Source organism: Helianthus annuus, chromosome 3, assembly GCF_002127325.2.
Source record: "Helianthus annuus cultivar XRQ/B chromosome 3, HanXRQr2.0-SUNRISE, whole genome shotgun sequence".
NCBI lineage: Eukaryota > Viridiplantae > Streptophyta > Magnoliopsida > Asterales > Asteraceae > Helianthus > Helianthus annuus.
The window spans coordinates 123,809,720-123,831,001 of NC_035435.2; the positions used below are offsets into that span (position 1 = coordinate 123,809,720).

At 36.2% G+C, this 21,282-nt stretch overlaps 1 pseudogene; it reads right to left on the reverse strand.

Annotated features, from left to right (window-relative positions):
* Positions 1-1,416: 1,416 nt before the first annotated feature.
* Positions 1,417-17,992, reverse strand: LOC110929772 (annotated as a pseudogene).
* Positions 17,993-21,282: the final 3,290 nt, after the last annotated feature.

Here is a 21,282-nt window from a genome sequence, read left to right on the forward strand (position 1 = left end):
TCTACCGGTCGGGGCCCAAATGAACCGGATAACAAGCTGGAAAGCGATGGTTGATAAATTTAACTCTAAGTTGTCGGCTTGGAAAGCTAAATCGCTTTCCTTTGCGGGGAGGGTAACTCTGGTTAAGTCGGTATTAGGCTCCCTCGCTATCTACTACTTGTCTTTATTTAAGGCTCCAAGTGGAGTCATCAATACTCTTGAGGGCATCCGGAGGAAATTTCTTTGGGGCGGGGCATCGATGGTTAAGAAAATCAGATGGGTGGCCTGGGAGCGGATCCTTAGTCCTAAGAAGAAGGGCGGGCTGGGTGTTGGGGGGATTAGGGACCTAAACCTGGGCCTTATCGCAAAATGGTGGCGGAGATACCGACAATTCGGTAATCAGCTTTGGGCAAAGGTCTTGACTTCCATTCACTCGGGTCGAATGAGTTGCAACGTTGTTCCTGTTAAAAATGCAATCAACGGGCTGTGGAAGGCTATTGTAGGGGTAAATAAGGAATTCAACAAGGGCAACATAGACCTAAATGACTCCATCGTGTGCGCAGTGGGTAGAGGTGACAAAGCTAGGTTCTGGTATGATAATTGGACGCAGCAGGGGAATCTCAAAAACAGGTTCCCTTTGCTGTTTGCAAAGGCTAGTAATAAAGAGGCTAGAGTCTGTGACAATTATTCAAACTTGAACGCGGGGGTGAGATGGGAGGTGGGCTGGAAGAGCCCACTGCAGTCGGCGCAAGAAGTTTCAGATTGGAGAAACCTTCTGCTCGTGTTAGGGCAGCAGGCGTTGAAGGACGAGACGGACAAATGGATGTGGAAAACTGGAAGGGGCAACGCGGATTTCTCGGTGCGGCTTGTAAGATCAACTATGGGAGAGAGTTTTAACTCAGCTAATAGTACGGATCTATTTGTATGGAGTAAGATTGCTACCCCAAAAGTGAACTGCTTTGCTTGGAGAGCAATCAGTGGTGGCATACCGACTGCGGCTGCGTTGGCGGTTAGGAATGTCTGCTTTGGGGATGGGATGTGCATACTTTGCGGCATCGAAGCCGAGACAACAGACCATCTTTTGGTCAGCTGCACTTTCGCTAAGTCGGTTTGGTGGCTTATTTGCGTAACGACAAGATTTTTAACAAAAAACATTCGACTGCGATTTCAGTGCTGGATCAAGTGAAGGAATCTTCATATTGGTGGGTGGTGAAAAGGAGCAGAATTAGTAACCTAAGCCTGGAAAATTGGAGTGGAGATGCAGCCCTGGAAGTTATTTAGTTTGCTTCTGTATTGTTTGGGTCATTTTGGTTTGTTTCGTGTCTGTGGTGTATGTGCCCTCTTTAGCAGCTTGCTAAGTGAGGAGTTTTTGTTGTTGATTATAGTGCTTCTTTGGCTGGCCAAAAAAAAAAAAAATCAACATCGTCACAAAACTCAGAAAAATAATACAGTCTAAATATACCATAATGATATATAATTTGTGCAATTAAACGTCCGGGATGCTAGACACCCTCCCCCAAAAGTTGTATGCGATATAAGTAAAAGTGTAAAACATAATAATGTGCACGATAGCATGTATGCGATATAAGTAAAACACAAGCCAAGTGTCAATCTACCAAAAATGCCAACATTTTGAGCAAAATCAGTTTTTGATCATTTTGTGACTTTAAACCCCTACAAAAAAGGTAAAAATATACGGTAAGACACAAGTTTGTCATTCATCATCAAGCTAAGATTGTGAAATATTAATATAAGAATGTACAAACCTTCACCCTCTTGAGTAATGCCTTAGCATTCTCATCGTTCTTAAAATGATCACGAACAGGCTGCATTCATATGATTTACGATTAAATCCAATATTTAAAGTTATGTATATGGAATAATAACACACAAAACACTAGCAAACCTGCAAAATCCTGTTTAAGGCCTTCGATAGAGCAGGTTTCAGATCAGCAGGATGCAGATCCCCTTTTTCATAGTCGGAAACTAGTTCTTCAAAAGTTGTAAAAGTCCTGATTATATAAACGTATATAAAGTAAATAAGTAAGAATGTGAATATCAATTAAGAATTAAAAACAACGATATTAAAGCTTACTTTTCTCCGCCGTTTTCGGCTTTTCTTTCGACCTTAAACTCATTAAACCATGGAAATACGACGTATTTTAAGTACTCGAGGCACGGGTTCCCATCAACGATATTCGGTGGACAGTATGATTTTTTTATCTTCGAATTAACATCAGCCTCCTCATCTTCCATAAAGATGGCGGAATTAGGATCGGATTTTGACATTTTCTCTTGCCCCTGCAACAATCCAGGAAGCATGTCTGCACACAGCAAACAAAAAAAAAAAAAAAAAATAATAATAATAATAATAATAATAATAATAATAATAATAATAATAATAATAATGACAATGTTATATATATGCAGAAAAGATAAGGTTCCAGACTTACGATGTGACAGTATGATAGGCTTGTTTTTCCTCTTGGTATCATCACAGTACTCTCTAGCAAGCACATTCACTTTCCTTTGATCCATGCCTAACTGACATATGTCAGCCTGTTTCAACAAACAAACTATATTATTCACACTTGATATAAATATAAAAGAGTAAAATGCCATTTTCGTCCCTGAGGCTTGGCCAGTTTTGCGACTTTCATCCAAAGATTTGTTTTTTCGCATCTGGATCCAAAAGATTTAAAATAATCTTGCCATTTTCATCCGGCTCATTAACTCCATCCATTATTCTCTGTTACGTCGGGGGTATTTTCGTCTTTTTTGTTAACCTAAAGGGCAATTCAGTCTTTTTCACTTTATGTAGAAGCATTTAAAATACCCCTGACCGAATCCGTTAGATCAAATTGCCCTTTAAGTTAACAAAAGAGACAGAAATACCCCTGACTAAACAGAGAAAAATTGATGGAGTTAACGAGCAGGATGAAAATGGCAAAATTTCAAACCTTTTGGATCTCCAGATGCGGAAAAACAAACCTTTGGACGAAAATGGCATTTTACTCAAAATAAAAAGAAAAAATGTAGCAAGAGACCTTAAGGAAAAATATATCTGCGCATTGCATGCATGGGTAGAAAATCTGGGCAGCTGTCAGCTCGTCCTGATCGGTTCGGCCCATAATTTGACAACACCTACGATCAATGATACATATAAGCATTTTGTTAACATTAATATTACACAAAAATGTAAATAGAATGGTAACTTTTTACCTCATGATCCTAGGAAGCTTGTTTCTTCTAGCGATGTCCATCACAATGGGCCAGTATTCATGTGCTCGAGAATTAATTTCCTCGGAAGACCATATAAACTCTACGTTCTCTAGATTCATCCCGGTTGCTTTCCATATCTCAATGAGGTAACGCCCGACAACTTGGATTTTGTTTAAGTCTCCGCCCATTTTGTTGTTCAGCTGTGCAAACCAGTCGGCTATCCAGATTTTGACTTTGCAACCAGCAGATGTCAGTTTGTTGACATTTATCGTTTTCATAACACCCTGTTCAGCATAGCAAGCAAATTGAACATAAGAAATACGGTCAGTAATAAATAAATAAAGGGGTCAACTAAACAAACCTGTGCGATATGCATTCTGCCAGAAGGTTCGAACCCATCATAGCAAATGGGTTGGGGCTTCTTGGTAAGAAGATTCAAGAGCTCTTCTTCCTGAATACACTCTTCTCCAATACTCCTCACAATCCTGAACCTTTCCTCCACGCTCATCCTTAACACACAACACCAATAAGTAACAAAAAGTGAAATTAACGTCTGATTAGGTTATAAAAAGCGTATAACACTCTTATGCATTTCGATCCCAAAAGCCGACGCAAGAAGGGTTTATCACGTTTGTGAGGCGTTCGTTATCAAAATATAACATTTTATTAGCTTGTTAACCTTATAAACACTAAAAGATAAGAGTCTGATTTGTTCAATCCATGGTCTAATTTGTTCAAACACTCAAACCCATTGCTCAATCGATGGTCAAATCTGTTCAACCGGTGGTCAGATTTGTCCAATCATATTCGAAAAACTCATAACCATTACAATTAACGGTCTAATTAGAAACAACTTACTGTGCATTGGATGAATTTGAAGATGCAGATTCATCTTCTGCTTTCAAAAAGAGCGATTCAACTTCTTTTTCTATAGGATTCTCCATTAACAGACTCCGTTTATCTTGCTCGTTGCTTATGTGCTTTTTTAAATAAAAAAAAAGTTAAATAAATAAAAACAGGTTTATATAATTTGAGCGATAAGAGATGTGTGTACGCGATATAAAAAAACATAGAGCAAATGTTCAAATATCAAACATTTCAACATTGTGAGTGAAATACATTTGGTAATTTTGCGGCTTCAAAACCCTGCAACAAGAAGGTAAATACATGAGTTCATCCTTCAACATAAAACTAAAGTTATGAAATGCTAATATAAGAATGTACACACTTTCACCGCCTGAAACAAAGCCTTTGCTGTCTCGTCATTTTTGAAATGATCGCGAACAGGCTGCGTTTATGTAAAACATGAATATTTATAAAGTTATGTAGATGGAATAATAACATGTTAAAAATTTATAAAATTCTAATAGCAAACCTGCAGAATCCTGTTTAACGCCTTTGCTAGAGCCGGTTTTATGTCAGCAGGCTGTAGATCCCCTTTTACATAATCAGCACTTATCTCATCAAAACTCGTATAGGTCCTGATTTTAAAGCAAATAAGTACGAAAACAGTTCTTAATTAAAAACAATGACAATAAAACATCAAACTCACTTTTCTCCGTTTTTGGTTTTTTGTTCAACCTTAAACTCCTTAAACCAAGGTAACACGATGTATTTTATATACTCGAGGCATGGATTACGATCAACGAAATTTGGCGGACAGTATGTGTTTTGTATCTTCAAATTAACCACAGCCTGTGACATTCATTCATCATGCACCTGAAATTAATATCACACAACCAAAATGCAATACGTTATATGTCGCCGAATTATACCTCCTCGTCTTCCATAAAGATGGCAGAATTAGGATTCGACTTTGCCATTTTCTCTTGCCCTTCCAACAATCCAGGAAGCATGTCTGCACGCAGCAAACAACATTAAGTAACGACGACGTCACGATGACAATATATATACAAGAAAGTTAAAAACCGGGCTCTTACGGTGTGACAATATGATAGGTTTGTTTTTCCGCTTGATATCGTCACAGTACTCCCTAGCAAGTACATTCACTTTTCTTTGATCCATGCCTAACTGACATATGTCCGCCTGTTTCGATAAACAAATTAACATTATTTACAAATCCAAATTGCAATGTTTCTTAAGAAAAACACAAGAGGCAACAAACCTTAAGAAAAAATATATCGGCACATTGCATGCACGGGTAAAAAATCTGGCCGCCAGTCAACTCGTCCTGTTCTTTTCGGCCCATAATTTGACAACACCTACAACGTCAAAAAAAAACAAAAGCTTGTTGAGTTGGTAACATCATATATTGCGCGTATGTAGACAGAATCGTAACTTTTTTACCTTGTTATCCTAGGAAGCTTATTTCTCCGCGCAATGTCCGTCACAATAGGCCAGTATTCATGCGGCCGAGACATAATTTCCTCCGAAGACCACAAAAACTCTACGTTACCTCCTTCGAGATTCATTCCAGCCGCTTTCCATACCTCAATGAGGTAACGTCCAACCGTTTGGTGGAGCTGAGACCATACTCCTTAACACAACAACTTCCAAGGGGTGACGCTCCTTCGAGATTCATTCCAGCCGCTTTCCATACCTCAATGAAGGGGTACGGTCCCAAAAAGTCGCGCAAACCTCAGATCAGGTTGCGCGTGAGACCATACTCCTTAACACAACAACTTGTTAACAACAACCTCGCGCGACCTACATCGCACTACGATTATCCCGCGCGAAGGAATGCACACAACAAACCCAGATATCAGCACTTAGCATAAAACAATGGAAGAAATGAGCCACTCGGTAGGGAAGCGCGCGGCTACCTACAGTGGCACATAAGGTACAAGTGGCAGTAAAAGGAGCCAATCAGCGTCTAGCAGGCTCTGGTCAATCGTGCGCCACGATCGCCTGACGAGAAGTACACAAGGACGCTTACGTGGCACCAATCAGAGGACGGAGACAACTGTCCCACGATCTCCACTCGTCTGCTGATGACAGAAGGACAACAAGGCCGACAACAATGACACGTGGCTCCAATCAAGGTGCGCCAGCACCGACGAGCATCTAGAAGCCACTAAGCGGTCGACGCCAGTGAGACAAAGAGCATATCCGTTTTGTTGTCCGCTTCTGGCCCAAGGCCCATCAGCCCATAACCCCTCACACCTCTCCGGCTATAAATAGAGACCTTATTCCACAGGTTAAACATTCTATTCTCTCGGCTCTTACTCTTTACACTTAATCACTCTCAAAGCAGTCGCTTATTCTCACGCCGGAGCCTGGTTAAGAGGGAAACCCCCACATTCCCCTCTTAACGAGTAACGGTGTTCTGTTTTGCAGGTTAGATCACCAAGTCGGAGCTCAAATATCCTTAAAGAAGATTAACCCTCATGAAAGGAACATAAACCAATCTAATTAACTCCCTAATTAGATCACTGTTTCTTCAGATTTTATCGATATCTCCGCCCATTTTATCGTTCAGTTGTGCAAACCAGTCTGCGATCCAGATTTTCACCTTGCAGCCAGCGGATGTGAGTTTGTTGACGTTAATGGTCTTCATGATGCCCTGTGCTATATGCATTCTGCCAGAAGGTTCGAACCCGTCATAGCAAATGGGATGGGGTTTCTTTGTAAGAAGATTCCAGAGTTCGTCTTCCTGTATACACTCTTCGCCGATGCTCCTCACGATCCTGAACCTTTCCTCAACGCTCATCCTCATATTGCATGCAATCGCATAACTATATTGAACACAAACTGACAATATAATATTGTACCGGCAGGAATGTTGAGACTTCAGAACCCTAGGGTTTTAGTAAGGCCCAATAAGAATTATGATATTACTCGGCACACGCAAAAAAACTTCTCATAAAAATCTGTTTAGGGTTCGTTTCCGCTTATTAAACAAGGGTTTTGGTGTAATGTTACCTGAATGACTGGTGGGGTACTGTGCTTTCGAAATCTTGTGATCGCAATTAGGGCAGTTTGAAAGGGAAACAGAGGAGTTGTTGGGGTGCACAGATTGGAGAATTAAGTTTCGTGGGTTAAGTAACGAAAGCTCAAGCCTATATATGCGGAAAACTTAAATCTTTGTTATCCGGATTATTCTAAAAATCATCTTATATTATTTAATCATCGTACATTGTTACTTAACCTTCAAGAAATCATTATTTAATCATCGTACATTGTTACTTAACCTTCAAGAAAAAATGTTACGTAAGTGTATTATGAATTACATATCTAAAAGAAAATTTTCTTAATATATATACACAATACTTGTTGTTCTAAGCATGGTTTGATTTGCATCCACCAGATAGGTTGATATGCACTTGGTGTGTGGTGGTGGATGGCCCTAATCATGGGGATTTGTCTAGCCGGGTGAGGATGATAGAGGGCGTTAAGCAGTGGCGAATCTTGAGATTTCTGACCGGGGGTTCGAAAACGTATATATCAAAAATTTCTATAAAACCGGGGGTCAAAAACTTATATACCCAAAAAATTCTATACGAAAACTACGTACTCTCCACTATTAAATGAAAAGTTCAGGGGATTCGGTCCCCCCCCCAACAAAGCTACGCCCTTGGCGTTAAGTACTCTAAGTCAACACCATCGTTGCAAGCAGTAGCGGACTTGTAGTGTTATTAGGGGTAGCACGGGCTACCCCTCAACCCCGTCTTCGTAGTGTAAAAAATACCCCTCAACTCCATTTCCGTAGTGTAAAAATACCCATCAACTCCGTTTCTGTTATATAAAGGATACCCCTGATCCTAAAAAAAATTAGGATACCCCTAACTTTGTGGGCTAGTTCCGCCACTGTTTGCAAAAGTATGTAAATAAGAGAATAGGAGGGTGGGCAGGGCCGGTGATGGGTAGGGGCAGGGAGGGCGATGGACCCAGGCCCAAATATCCTAAGGGCCCAAAGTTTTTTAAAAAAATCTATATGTTATGTATTTGTTGTGGGCCTTTGAAAAATTTAACCTAGTTATTGTTATAGGGTTGTAACCTGTTGGGCCCTTGAATTGTAAACAAAAGTGACGAGCAGGATATCAAAACACATCAGATAATACACAACATCACATACAAGCCATCACGATACCAGCGCTCCAATCTTCAAATCGAAGCTCTCACTCGTCTAGTGACCAAATCGATGATCAGGACATTGAATCAGTTCTTTTTGTCTTCTGTCTTCATATACGTTCCAATGTTCAAGGGCTTTGAATCAATTTTTTTTCAAGGAATCAAGGTATGTCCTGCGTATGGTAGACGTATAGTTTGTTTATGTGATTGTGTGGTTCCATTAAGTGTTAGTTTAGTCAATTTTATGTATTAAGTTCAGTTGTTAAAATAACTGGTTTTGTAATTTAATTTTAGTTATGTGTAATGTTGATTTGTAAATTACTAAATCGTAAGTATGAAATTCATGGTTGACCATGTGTGATTCTGATTGAAAGTTTATTCTTTTAAATTGTTCATATATACTCAAGTTTGTAAGTGATTTTTGCCTTTCTTTCGGGTTGTAATTTATGTGGGTTAGGGTCGTTAGGTATTGTTAAATGTTGATTCTTGAACATTTAAACTTAGAAGTTATGTTTGTTTCAATTGTTTTACACTTTCATTTTTTTTCCTTCAGAAATATGCCTCCTAAATACAAAAATCTATCTGGTTGTCAAAAACGTAAAAAGAAGCAAATAGAGGAAGAAAAAAGGAAGGAAGAAAACGCTAGGAGAGCCGCACGATTCGATTAAGTAGGTAAATTTAGATTATTTTGGTATGATACTTTTGTTTTGATAATTGTTATAACAATTCTTGCCATATTATGGTTTTTTTTTATGTATGATTATTGGGTTTATATTATATGGGCCCGATTTATTTTTACTCGCACCAGGCCCAAAATGTTTCGAGATTTCTCAGAGACGGCACTGAGGGTGGGTGTTCTGATTCTTTAGTGGTGTGAAATGTGGATGGGTAAAGAACCTAAGAGTGACGCTCTTAAGTTAAAGACTCACATATTTACAAATAAATTTGGTCAGGGTTTGGTGTAAGAGTCTTAACATAGACTACAAGGGAAAAACACAAGTAAACACAGTCACATACACGTCCAAGCTATATAAATAACATCCTCAAACAAATAAATTTGTCAAGTAATTTTGTACACCTTTGCTTTTCGTTGGATATAAAAACTATGACGTTCTTTTTTATTTTCTTAGAACTTTTTTATATTTTTCTAAAATTCTTAAAACTTTTTAATTGACCATTACATCATCCGGCTCTCGAAACCAGTTCACTTGGTGTGATCGGTCTAAATGAACTAATAAAGTGATTGGTTCGATCACCGATATAGTTTATGAATATTGGTTATAAGTATGATTGCAAATTATGATGTTTTGGGCACTGGCGAAGCTTTATTGAGGCTGGGGTAGTAATTTTCGCTTGTGGTAGTAATTTTACTTAAAATTTCTAGAAAAAGAAATTGTAGGGTGAATTATTGGATTTTTAAGAATCCGACCCCCACCAATTTTGATTTTTAGAGTCTGTCCTCCATAGAGTTTTTGTTTAAACTCCGCCAGTCGTTATAGGAGCTTCACCTTACTTACACTACTCAAATGCGTATTTGTGAAAAACTTTTATCTGTATATCTACAAAACAAACCTAAAATGCAATTTTGGGTCATTATGGGTGATTTTTGTAAATATTGGGTTGTTTTGGGCAACATAAAATTCGTCAATGTTTTTATACGAGCCGAATGTGCCGAAGGGAATAAAAGAAACGGTCACAAAACCATATGGTGTGTTAATGTGGAAAATTTGGTGTGGAAAGTGGAAACTTCCATGTAGATCCTACATCATTCTCACATGGTTTCCACATGTAAGGAAATTGCACGTGTTTCCACATCAAAGTTCCATGTTTTTCTTTAAGCGATCCCCCTTCTCCACGCTCGTGGAACTCCCCACATTGTGACCAAGCCAGGGCGGCGCAGTGTTCCAGTGTGACTTTCAGCCACGTAGGACCACACCCAAAATCCATGCTGGTATACCCCATGGTCTAACGGACAGAACAAAATAACATGAGGGCCAGAATGACCAGTACCAGTTACACGTCCAATAAGCGAAAACCAAGCCAAATATCTTATGTCCTGATGATGCTATAGATATCTCTGAAGCTGCTGAATGTGATGATGATGATTGAGCATATAATCTTTGCATTTCTTTTGCTGAATGTGATGATGATGATGATTGAGCATATAATCTTTGCATTTCTTTGTTATAACTTAGCAATCTGCTAGTTTTTCCTAAATCAACGTGTTTTGATCTAAACCTAATTTGGTCAGGACCGCTCAACCCGGACCAAACTGAACACTTTTAACCAACATGTTCTGACCCGAACCATGTATGACCTCTTACTTAACCCGACCCACCCGTTTTACCAAGTTTAATGATATGCAAAACCCTTACGTACTAAGTGATATTATTCGGTTTTGAAAGACTATGTAACATGCAACCTGATTATTCCTGATAATTTGTCCTGTTCATTCTTATTATTAAAAACTAAAAAAATCATGAGACATTACTTTGTTCAGGCCAGCCATGACTCAGGCTGATGGTACAAGCAGACCAAGTTTTACTCAAGCCTAGTATTTCAGTAATAACCTTAAAGGGGGTGTTACACATATGACAGGATCATTATATTGGCTTACGTTGAATCAATGAACAAACAATAGCACTCCTTGAAAAGAAATGAATCAGATTTGCTCGTCGACGATTGGTTCATCGAAAATTATCAGAGCAAAAGAAAAAGAAAGTAAAAATCAACATCGTCACAAAACTCAGAAAAATAATACAGTTTAAATATACCATAAAGATATATAATTTGTGCAATAAAAGTCAAAGCAATACTGTCCGGGATGCTAGACACCCTCCCCAAAGGTTGTATGCGATACAAGTAAAACATAATAATGTGCACGATAGCAAGTATGCGATATAAGTAAAACACAAGCCAAGTGTCAATCTACCAAAAATGCCAACATTTTGAGCAAAATCAGTTTGATCATTTCGTGACTTTAAACCCCTACAAAAAAGGTAAAAATATAAGGTAAGACACAAGTTTGTCATTCATCATCAAGCTAGGATTATCGAATATTAATATAAGAATGTACAAACCTTCACCCTCTTGAGTAATGCCTTAGCATTCTCATCGTTCTTAAAATGATCACGAACAGGCTGCATTCATATGAATTACGATTAAATCCAATATTTAAAGTTATGTATATGGAATAATAACACACAAAACACTAGCAAACCTGCAAAATCCTGTTTAAGGCCTTCGATAGAGCAGGTTTCAGATCAGCAGGATGCAGATCCCCTTTTTCATAGTCGGAAACTAGTTCTTCAAAAGTTGTAAAAGTCCTAATTATATAAACGTATATAAAGTAAATAAGTACGAATGTGAATTTCAATTAAGAATTAAAAACGACGATATTAAGAGGGTGTTTGGGATTACGTTTTGAAGTGATTATTTGATTATTGCGTTTGTAAAACATAAATAATCTAAAAAAGTGGTTGGATGAAAAAGTGATTATCTGCCTCCAAAACGCAATTTTGGAGAAGCATGTACCTACATGCTTTTTCAAAACGCAGTTTGAAAACGCATAATCTATTTTAAAAACGCAGCACCAAACACCCCCTAAAACTTACTTTTCTCCACCGTTTTCAGCTTTTCTTTCGACCTTAAACTCATTAAACCATGGAAATACGACGTATTTTAAGTACTCGAGGCATGGGTTCCCATCAACGATATTCGGTGGACAGTATGATTTTTTTATCTTCAAATTAACATCAGCCTCCTCATCTTCCATAAAGATGGCGGAATTAGGATCCGATTTTGACATTTTCTCTTGCCCCTGCAACAATCCAGGAAGCATGTCTGCACACAGCAAACAAAAAAAAAAAAAAAAAAAAAAAAATAATAATAATAATAATAATAATAATAATAATAATAATAATAATAATGACAATGTTATATATATATATATATGCAGAAAAGATAAGGTTCCAGACTTACGATGTGACAGTATGATAGGCTTGTTTTTCCTCTTGGTATCATCACAGTACTCTCTAGCAAGCACATTCACTTTCCTTTGATCCATGCCTAACTGACATATGTCAGCCTGTTTCAACAAACAAACTATATTATTCACACTTGATAAAAATATAAAATAGTAAAATGCCATTTTCGTCCCTGAGGCTTGGCCAGTTTTGCGACTTTCGTCCAAAGATTTGTTTTTTGGCATCTGGATCCAAAAGATTTAAAATAATCTTGCCCTTTTCATCCAGCTCATTAACTCCATCCATTATTCTCTGTTAAGTCAGGGGTATTTTCGTCTTTTTTTAACCTAAAGGGCAATTCAGTCTTTTTCACTTTATGTAGAAGCATTTAAAATACCCCTGACCGAATCCATTAGATCGAATTGCCCTTTAAGTTAACAAAAGAGACAGAAATACCCCTGACTAAACAGAGAAAAATTGATGGAGTTAACGAGCAGGATGAAAATGACAAAATTTCAAACCTTTGGACGAAAATGGCATTTTACTCAAAATAAAAAGAAAGAATGTAGCAAGAGACCTTAAGAAAAAATATATCTGCGCATTGCATGCATGGGTAGAAAATCTGGGCAGCTGTCAGCTCATCCTGATCGGTTCGGCCCATAATTTGACAACACCTACGATCAATGATACCAAGACACATAAGCTTTTTGTTAACATCTTTATACTTGTAAATGAAAATAATTGTACACTTGGCTGGATTTCAGCCCTCCCAATAATTTTCTCCTCCCTGGTTGCAATATGCCGCTGCCACGTGGTTTTTTTTTGCACACGTGTCGTCTTTAATTCTTTCTACGCATTCTTCTACGCGTTATCGCGTTCTAACTTCTAATTCTAATAACTAGGTTACCCTTTTACACAACCCTCCCACCCTTCTCCTACCTTCAGCCGCTCTATCATGAAAACTCTAAACCAATATTTTTTCATCTTATCTCGACCCCTTATGTCAGCAACAACGATTCCTCTTTTCTTTTCATCATAAACTCGATCTCTGTTTCTACGAATTCCCACCCTGTGATGATATACCCTAAATCAATGAATGATTTTAATGATTTGTGAAGTTTATAAACGTGATTTGTGAAGATGGCGGTTCGAATCGGATTAGATTGAGGTTTGTTCGATTTTTGTTCTCTCCAGAAGTCTTAGATCCAAAATTGATCCGAAGAACACTAAATTGGTGCTTTAAATCATCTATCTCGAACCTAACTCGAGGTGCGCCTTGAATTAAACCCTAACTCCTTTTATTTCTTAGTAGATATGTGCCCTAATTCTGGTTAAATAATATGTGTTTATAAACGTGATTTGTGAAGATGGCGGTTCGAAGCGGAATAGGATTCAATCGTTTTTTTTAGCAAAGCGCTATAGATTTAGTCTTAATTGCAAACTGTACAGTTCATGGTTGGTTCCGATTTTCAGTTGTTATGTTTGTATATTCAAACCTTTGAATGATGTTTGGGATTTGTGTATTATGGATTTTGGATAGTTGAATTGGATCTTTATTCTGTAGTTGTGAGATATCTACATATTAATTTGTTTTTTTTTTAAATTGTTTATGCTTGATATTGATATAGATGGTGGAAGCAATGATTAAAGTTGCAAAGTGACATTTCAATTATCAGTTAATCACAATGGCTATTCCTACAAATGTTGTCCGATATTGTAAAAGACTCACGTTAATTTATACTTATAAAAGTCAATTTCCCTATGCATTGTTTCACATTAAATTAGTATATAAATTAATATATAATCATGAATACAGGTCAAATATGTTTGAAAAGCTTCAAATCTGTATGCAATTTGGTATCATCTTAAGGGGAGTGCATATGTTATATATAAACACATAAGTAATACTGGTTGTGGGACCGTGTCCAAGTTAGTGGCATGGCTTATGGAGAATTCTACGATTTCAACACACATTCAGGTAAAAATCAAGTAAAATTCTGTTATGTGGATTCAACTTCTTTAACCATTTTTTGTAAACAGGATATTTATGATTGAATCGGGATCCTAACTTGCTAAAGACCTGTGTTTAAAAAAGCGCGCTTGAAGCGAGCTTGAAGCGATGAAGCGATGAAGCGATGGAAAAAACGCTTTTTTGGCTCTGAAGCGTTACATTACGTGAAGCGAAGTGAAGCGAGCTTTAAGCGGCGAAGCGATGAAGTTGTGAAGCGACGCTCCAGCCAATCAGATCACCATTTGGGCCATTTTTTAAGCCCAACAGTCTTTACAAGGTACATATCGACCTTATATCGACGATATAGCGACTTCCTATGTGAAATCCGGCGACAAATTCCGGCGACGGAGTTGCTTTCAGCCGGAAACCAGGAAGAAGGGGGAAGAAGAAGAAGAAGAGAGATGCTGACGGCTGCGTATATGTCTTTTAGGTTTTTAGGGTTTTTATAAGTTAAGGTTTTTAAACATTTAACCCCTCTATCTTTCATTAGTTTACATTCAGTCCCTACTTTTTACTTAAAAAGTGTAAAGATAGTTTGTCTATTTAAACATTTAACCCCCTCTATCTTCAGTAGTTTACATTTGGTCCTTAAACTTTTTAATTTATGCATAAAAGTACAAAATTAACATTATAAAATACATATATATAATATGGATAGCTATTTTTTATACATATATATAAAATTAACATTATATATAATTATATATAATATGGAGCGCTTCGTATACGTGAAGCTCTCGCTTCGCGCTTGAAGCTTCGCTTAAAGCTTTTGGAACCAAAACGCTTCGGAGCGCTTCGCGCTTTTTTAAACCAAGCTAAAGACGTTGGATATTTATGATGGAACCGGTGATTTTCTACGTAAGATGGAAATGGATAACGATACTCGCCACAGTAGCAATTATTGAGACCATTGGTGATGTGGATTCATACCAATTACCGGAAAAGGATAACAAGTCAGTAACTGTGACTTTTTTATTTCAATCATAGTTCTTGTGTCAAATGTTATTACAAAACCTAAACCTTAATCGAAATATATAAATTTTTTTTGCAGCTTCCTACGATACTTGCTGGATCATGCCCTAGAGTCAAGCATATCGCCAAGGGAGATGAATGTTGTCCATGTGGTTTTTATGCTCACTTTATGGAGAGACAAAAAAAAACGCTTTAAAGGAAAACACCGCTCTGCTCAGATTCTATGGTTCTGGAAGAGTTTAAAGAGGCTTCTTTCTGGTGGATGGTAAGGAGGGCAAAAATGGCAGGTTTGCGACTTTGAGGTTGTATGTGCAGGCTTGGCATCTAGCTAAGTTATGTTGTGTTTTTAATAAAATTTCTCTTTGCTTAGAAAAAAACAAAGATTAGATTATAAACCTTTAATGAGAATTTATTTATATATTTGTAACTTCTTTTCTGAGTTTGTAAAAATTCCATTTAAAATATAGAGTATTATTTTTTATAAGTTTGTAAAAATTCTATTTAAAATATAGAATTTTATTTTTTTTATTATGGTTTTCAGTTACTTATCAAAATATATTGTTATTTAAAATTTTCATAAATGTCAATTAATAGTGTTACTTATTCGTGTAGGTTTCGATATTTCAAATTGAGGTAATATCAACTTAAAAGTTAATTATAATTCCGTTCTTAATTTTTTGCGTTACATTTATTATTAACAGCGTTAATTTAATTTATTGCGAATTTTGTTGATATTTGGATATTATTTCATTATTTCCATAAATAACTTAATTAAACAAATAATGAAGGTATTATTTATTTTTAGACCATCCAATAATCCTTTTGTCTCATAAGGGACATATTCCGCTACATGAGTATCATAATCATAATGCTCTTTTAAAATATGTGTGATGGTTAACACCCTTTTAACGCTCTTTCAATTATTTTAAATGTAAAAAGTCTTTTTAAAATAGTTAATATTATGTAATTTGATTTTGATTTTTCATGTTAATTTTTTTAAAGCCAATTATAGCGTTGACATGTTCATATATATTTCGATATATTTAAAATTTAAGAAAGAATATTATAATGTTCTAACCCGTGTAATACACGGGTAACTAACCTAGTTAATATTACACAAAAATGTAAATAGAATGGTAAGTTTTTACCTCATGATCCTAGGAAGCTTGTTTCTTCTAGCAATGTCCATCACAATGGGCCAGTATTCATGTGCTCGAGAATTAATTTCCTCGGAAGACCATATAAACTCTACGTTCTCTAGATTCATCCCGGTTGCTTTCCATATCTCAATGAGGTAACGCCCGACAACTTGGATTTTGTTTAAGTCTCCGCCCATTTTGTTGTTCAGCTGTGCAAACCAGTCGGCTATCCAGATTTTGACTTTGCAACCAGCAGATGTCAGTTTGTTGACATTTATCGTTTTCATAACACCCTGTTCAGCATAGCAAGCAAATTGAACATAAGAAATACTGTCAGTAATAAATAAATAAATAAAGGGGTCAACTAAACAAACCTGTGCGATATGCATTCTGCCAGAAGGTTCGAACCCATCATAGCAAATGGGTTGGGGCTTCTTGGTAAGAAGATTCAAGAGCTCTTCTTCCTGAATACACTCTTCTCCAATACTCCTCACAATCCTGAACCTTTCCTCCACGCTCATCCTTAACACACAACACCAATTCACCAATAAGTAATAAAAAGCGTATAACACTCTTATGCATTTTGATCCCAAAAGCCGACGCAAGAAGGGTTTATCACGTTTGTGAGGCGTTCGTTATCAAAATAACTAATGCTAAAAAATTACCCAGAGATAACATTTTATTAGCTTGTTAACCTTATAAACACTTAAATATAAGAGTCTGATTTGTTCAATCCATGGTCTAATTTGTTCAAACACTCAAACCCATTGCTCAATCGATGGTCAAATCTGTTCAACCGGTGGTCAGATTTGTCCAATCATATTCGAAAAACTCAGAACCATTACAATTAACACGGTCTAATTTGTACAAATACTGGTTAAGTATTTGTGGTACGCGCATTATGTGCTCCTGGTGCACACATTTTAAAACAAAGACAACTGAGAGACGCAAACAACTAAGTGAGCAATTCGACTTCGATTCTCAAAATAAAAAGCCCCTCATGTAACTTTTTATTTGTAAAAGAATAATGTCAACAAAGTGTTTTACTCTATTCACACATATCAGTCACTACATCTACAAAACCTTTCAATACAAGCATGATACATTCAAACTTAATTGCTTCCAATCCCATAACTAAATCCTACACAATCTACAAGTAAAACTAGCTTCATCTATTCTCAATTAAACTCCAAAAACAGAAGCACAGTTAATACTAGATACAAACAAACCACTAATTGTACTAAAATTAGAAACAACTTACTGTGCATTGGATGAATTTGAAGATGCAGATTCATCTTCTGCTTTCAAAGAGAGCGATTCAACTTCCTTTGCTGGAGGATTCTCCATTGACAGACTCCGTTAATCTTGCTCGTTGTTTTGTGCTGGAGAATAAGTAATTTAGGGTTTCAAATACTTTCAAAGATTACTGAAGTAGATTATACAACGATATGTATGAATTGAACATGTGTGTGTAATCAAGATAATTAAATGATAAAGGTAGAAAGATAAGGAGCTTCATACCTGCTGTTGAGAGATGTGGAGACGATGATGGATTAATGGAACTTCTTAATATTAGGGTAATTTGAAACTGTTGAAAAAGTTAGGGTTTATACCTTGTAGCAGTAATGGGCCGAACTTTATTGTGTAGGCCTTACACGTTGGCTGTTTAGTGTCTTGTAATAAGGTGTAAATACACGTTGGCTGTTGGCTGGCTGTGTAGGCCTACCGGCATTTTGGTGGTGGAATAAGACTTTAGAACCAATAGGTTTTGAGTTCGACTTTCATAATGGGGGTTTTTCCATATTTATTGGGTTTCCTTCTGAATTGGTGTATAGGCATTATGCCTAGTGAAGATGGATATGATCGGGTGGTTCCGCTGGTAGCACGATGATACTCCAGTGGTCCGTCAATGATTCAAATTTGTCGTTAAAAAAAATAAGGTGTAAATACTCGATTTTAGGCTGTTTTTTTCTTTTCTTTTTTTTTTGGGAACGCAAATTTACTTTTCAAAAAAGGTATGAATAAAAAATTTTGACTTTTTATTTTTCAAATCAAGTACTAGATGAAAGTGTAGATAGGGTGTAAAAGTATTTTTGAAATAAAATTATTTGTAAACTTTTTCTCTCCATAACGCATAACGCACATACATATTCCTTGGAACGTGTAACTTTTTATACGACATTATTTAGAAAAAAAATGCACTATAAAATTGAGCACCTTTTTATCTTTTATTTAAGTACCATATTATTATATATAATATGACAACTTAATAACCCAAAAGATTTGTGTTGTATAACATTTTTTTGCTATTTTTTACTAGATTTTTGTGCTATATTTTTTTGTGTTGTATTTTAAGAAAACAAAAAAAGGGGTGGGAATTTGTGTTTTAAGACCAAAAGTCATGCATCCTGCTTATTGTTAGTAATTTTAGTGTTATCGACGGGTATTTGATTAACTTGTCAATCGAGATAATAACATCGGTGTTTAATCGAGTTAGGAGACGCGGGAGTGCGAGCTCGTTTAACACAAATGTTATTTGGGCCTGTAATCAATAATTGTTTTGGGCTTAATATATTTTATAGTGGGCTTAATAATTAGTTTTCATATTATCGTATTGTTAAAAGTTTATTACTTTATTTATATCCACTTTAAATTTCTTAAAGCCCGTTAATTATTTTAGTGCATTAAAGTTGCACTATTGTTGAATTAAAATCCATTACGTGGTTTTAATAATATGGGCCATGATGGCTGATTTTGGATAATGGAAAAGTCCATAAATGTTTGTTTTTAATTAAGAAGCCGAATGAAGTCAATACTGGGACTTTTGTTTCCTTGATCGCATACATGAACGCAAAAAGGCAAAAGCAGACGTACGGTTACACTTTTTGTGCTCTTCATATCACGGAATCATCAAATCTAATTCTAACAAGAGTGATCTCTTTCTAATTCGATAAATCATTGTGTGTAACTCGCAAATAGCTTTATCTGATATTTCTCATACGATTCAGAGATTAATCGAGATTTTATCACAAACTTTGCAATTTCAATTCGGTTCCAGGTTTGTTAATCCTTCGAATTACTTGTTATAGACCAATTATACAACACTTAGGGGCTGTTTGGTAGCCTTTGAATGGTCATTAAGAGGCTAACTCTTAATGGAACCATTAAAAATTTTACAAATAAGAAGGTAGAAGAATGTGACATGTGATGATCTACCATTCAGAGGTTACCTCTTAACCATTCAGACTTGAGGTTACTTCTTATTCATTCAAAGGTTTTAAACCATTAAGAGGTAGCATCTGAATGCTCATTAAGAGGCTACCAAACAACCCCTTATAAGGAGTGTCACATGATCTCTACGATCCTCTTTAGGCTACTAAAGCAAAGCTCATTACCCTTAAAATATAATTACACTCTAATCCCCTAATATTAAGCGATACATAAATTGTCTAATAGTTAGAAAGCAATGAGTTGGTAAATTCGACTTTGTAGTTATAATAGAATGAGAATAACGACTGTGTTTTTATTAGATTTAATATATCTTCTTTTTTTATTTTTCTTTACAGTTTGAGGTTACTTCTTATTCATTCAAAGGTTTTAAACCATTAAGAGGTAGCATCTGAATGCTCATTAAGAGGCTACCAAACAGCCCCTTATAAGGAGTGTCACATGATCTCTACGATCCTCTTTAGGCTACTAAAGCAAAGCTCATTACCCTTAAAATATAATTACACTCTAATCCCCTAATATTAAGCGATACATAAATTGTCTAATAGTTAGAAAGCAATGAGTTGGTAAATTCGACTTTGTAGTTATAATAGAATGAGAATAACGACTGTGTTTTTATTAGATTTAATATATCTTCTTTTTTTATTTTTCTTTACAGTGTGTTCTCGAGTTTATACTAAAGGAAAGAAGAGAAGATAATTGGAATTTACAATAAAAAAAGGAAGGGAAATGTGAATATATAATTCATTCACCTATATATTCAAAAGCTAAGGGAATGAACAGTAACAATAAATAAATATTAAAAAGAATCTTGAATGTAAAGTAGTAAAAATAGAAATGAATGAATAGTATCGGGTACCAGTACCAGTATCAAGTTTACCAAACTGAGTGTATTTTCGGTATTCGTTCGGCACCGGTATTTGAGGGTAAAGGGAATGAACAGTAACAATAAATAAATATTAAAAAGAGTCTTGAATGAAAAGTAATAAAAATAGAAATGAATGAATAGTATTGGGTACCGGTACCGATATCAAATTTACCAAACTGAGTGTATTTTCAGTATTCGTTTGACACCGGTATTCATCAGGTTTTACCCTCAAATATCGGTGTCGTACCAGTACCGACCGTATCAAGCCGTACTGTACCAGGTATATTCGGTACCGGTACCCATTTTTGGGGATTTCGGTAACGGTATTTTCTGTACCGGTTGGTACCGAGCTCATCAAATCATGTAGCAACGTAGCAATGTAAGTAATTGAACAGTTTAAATATAAGTAAACTGTATTTCGTTTAAATGAGGTTTTATATACACAACAACTTATTTTGCTTTATTTTTTGTCATTTTACGTAATGAATGAATTGTAGCATGTAAAATTAACTTGTATATTTAGATTATTGATGAGAAAATCGTATCAAATCCTATAATCAAACCGGTATCGTATCGGTACCAAATTTACTATGCCAAATCATTTTCGGTACCAATTTGGTACCCACCTTTTGGCGTTTTCAGAATCGTTACTTTCGGTTCGACACCGGTCTAGCACCATACCTATATTTATTGATTTTTACCTTCAAATACCATACCTTATTGTACCGAGCATTTTCGGTGCCGGTACCTAATTTCGATGATTTTCCGGATCGGTACTTTCGGTGCCGTTACAGGTACCGAGCTCATCCATATTTTAACCTGTTAGCACCGTAATAACTGAACTGAAAACAACCGAATTTCCAACAT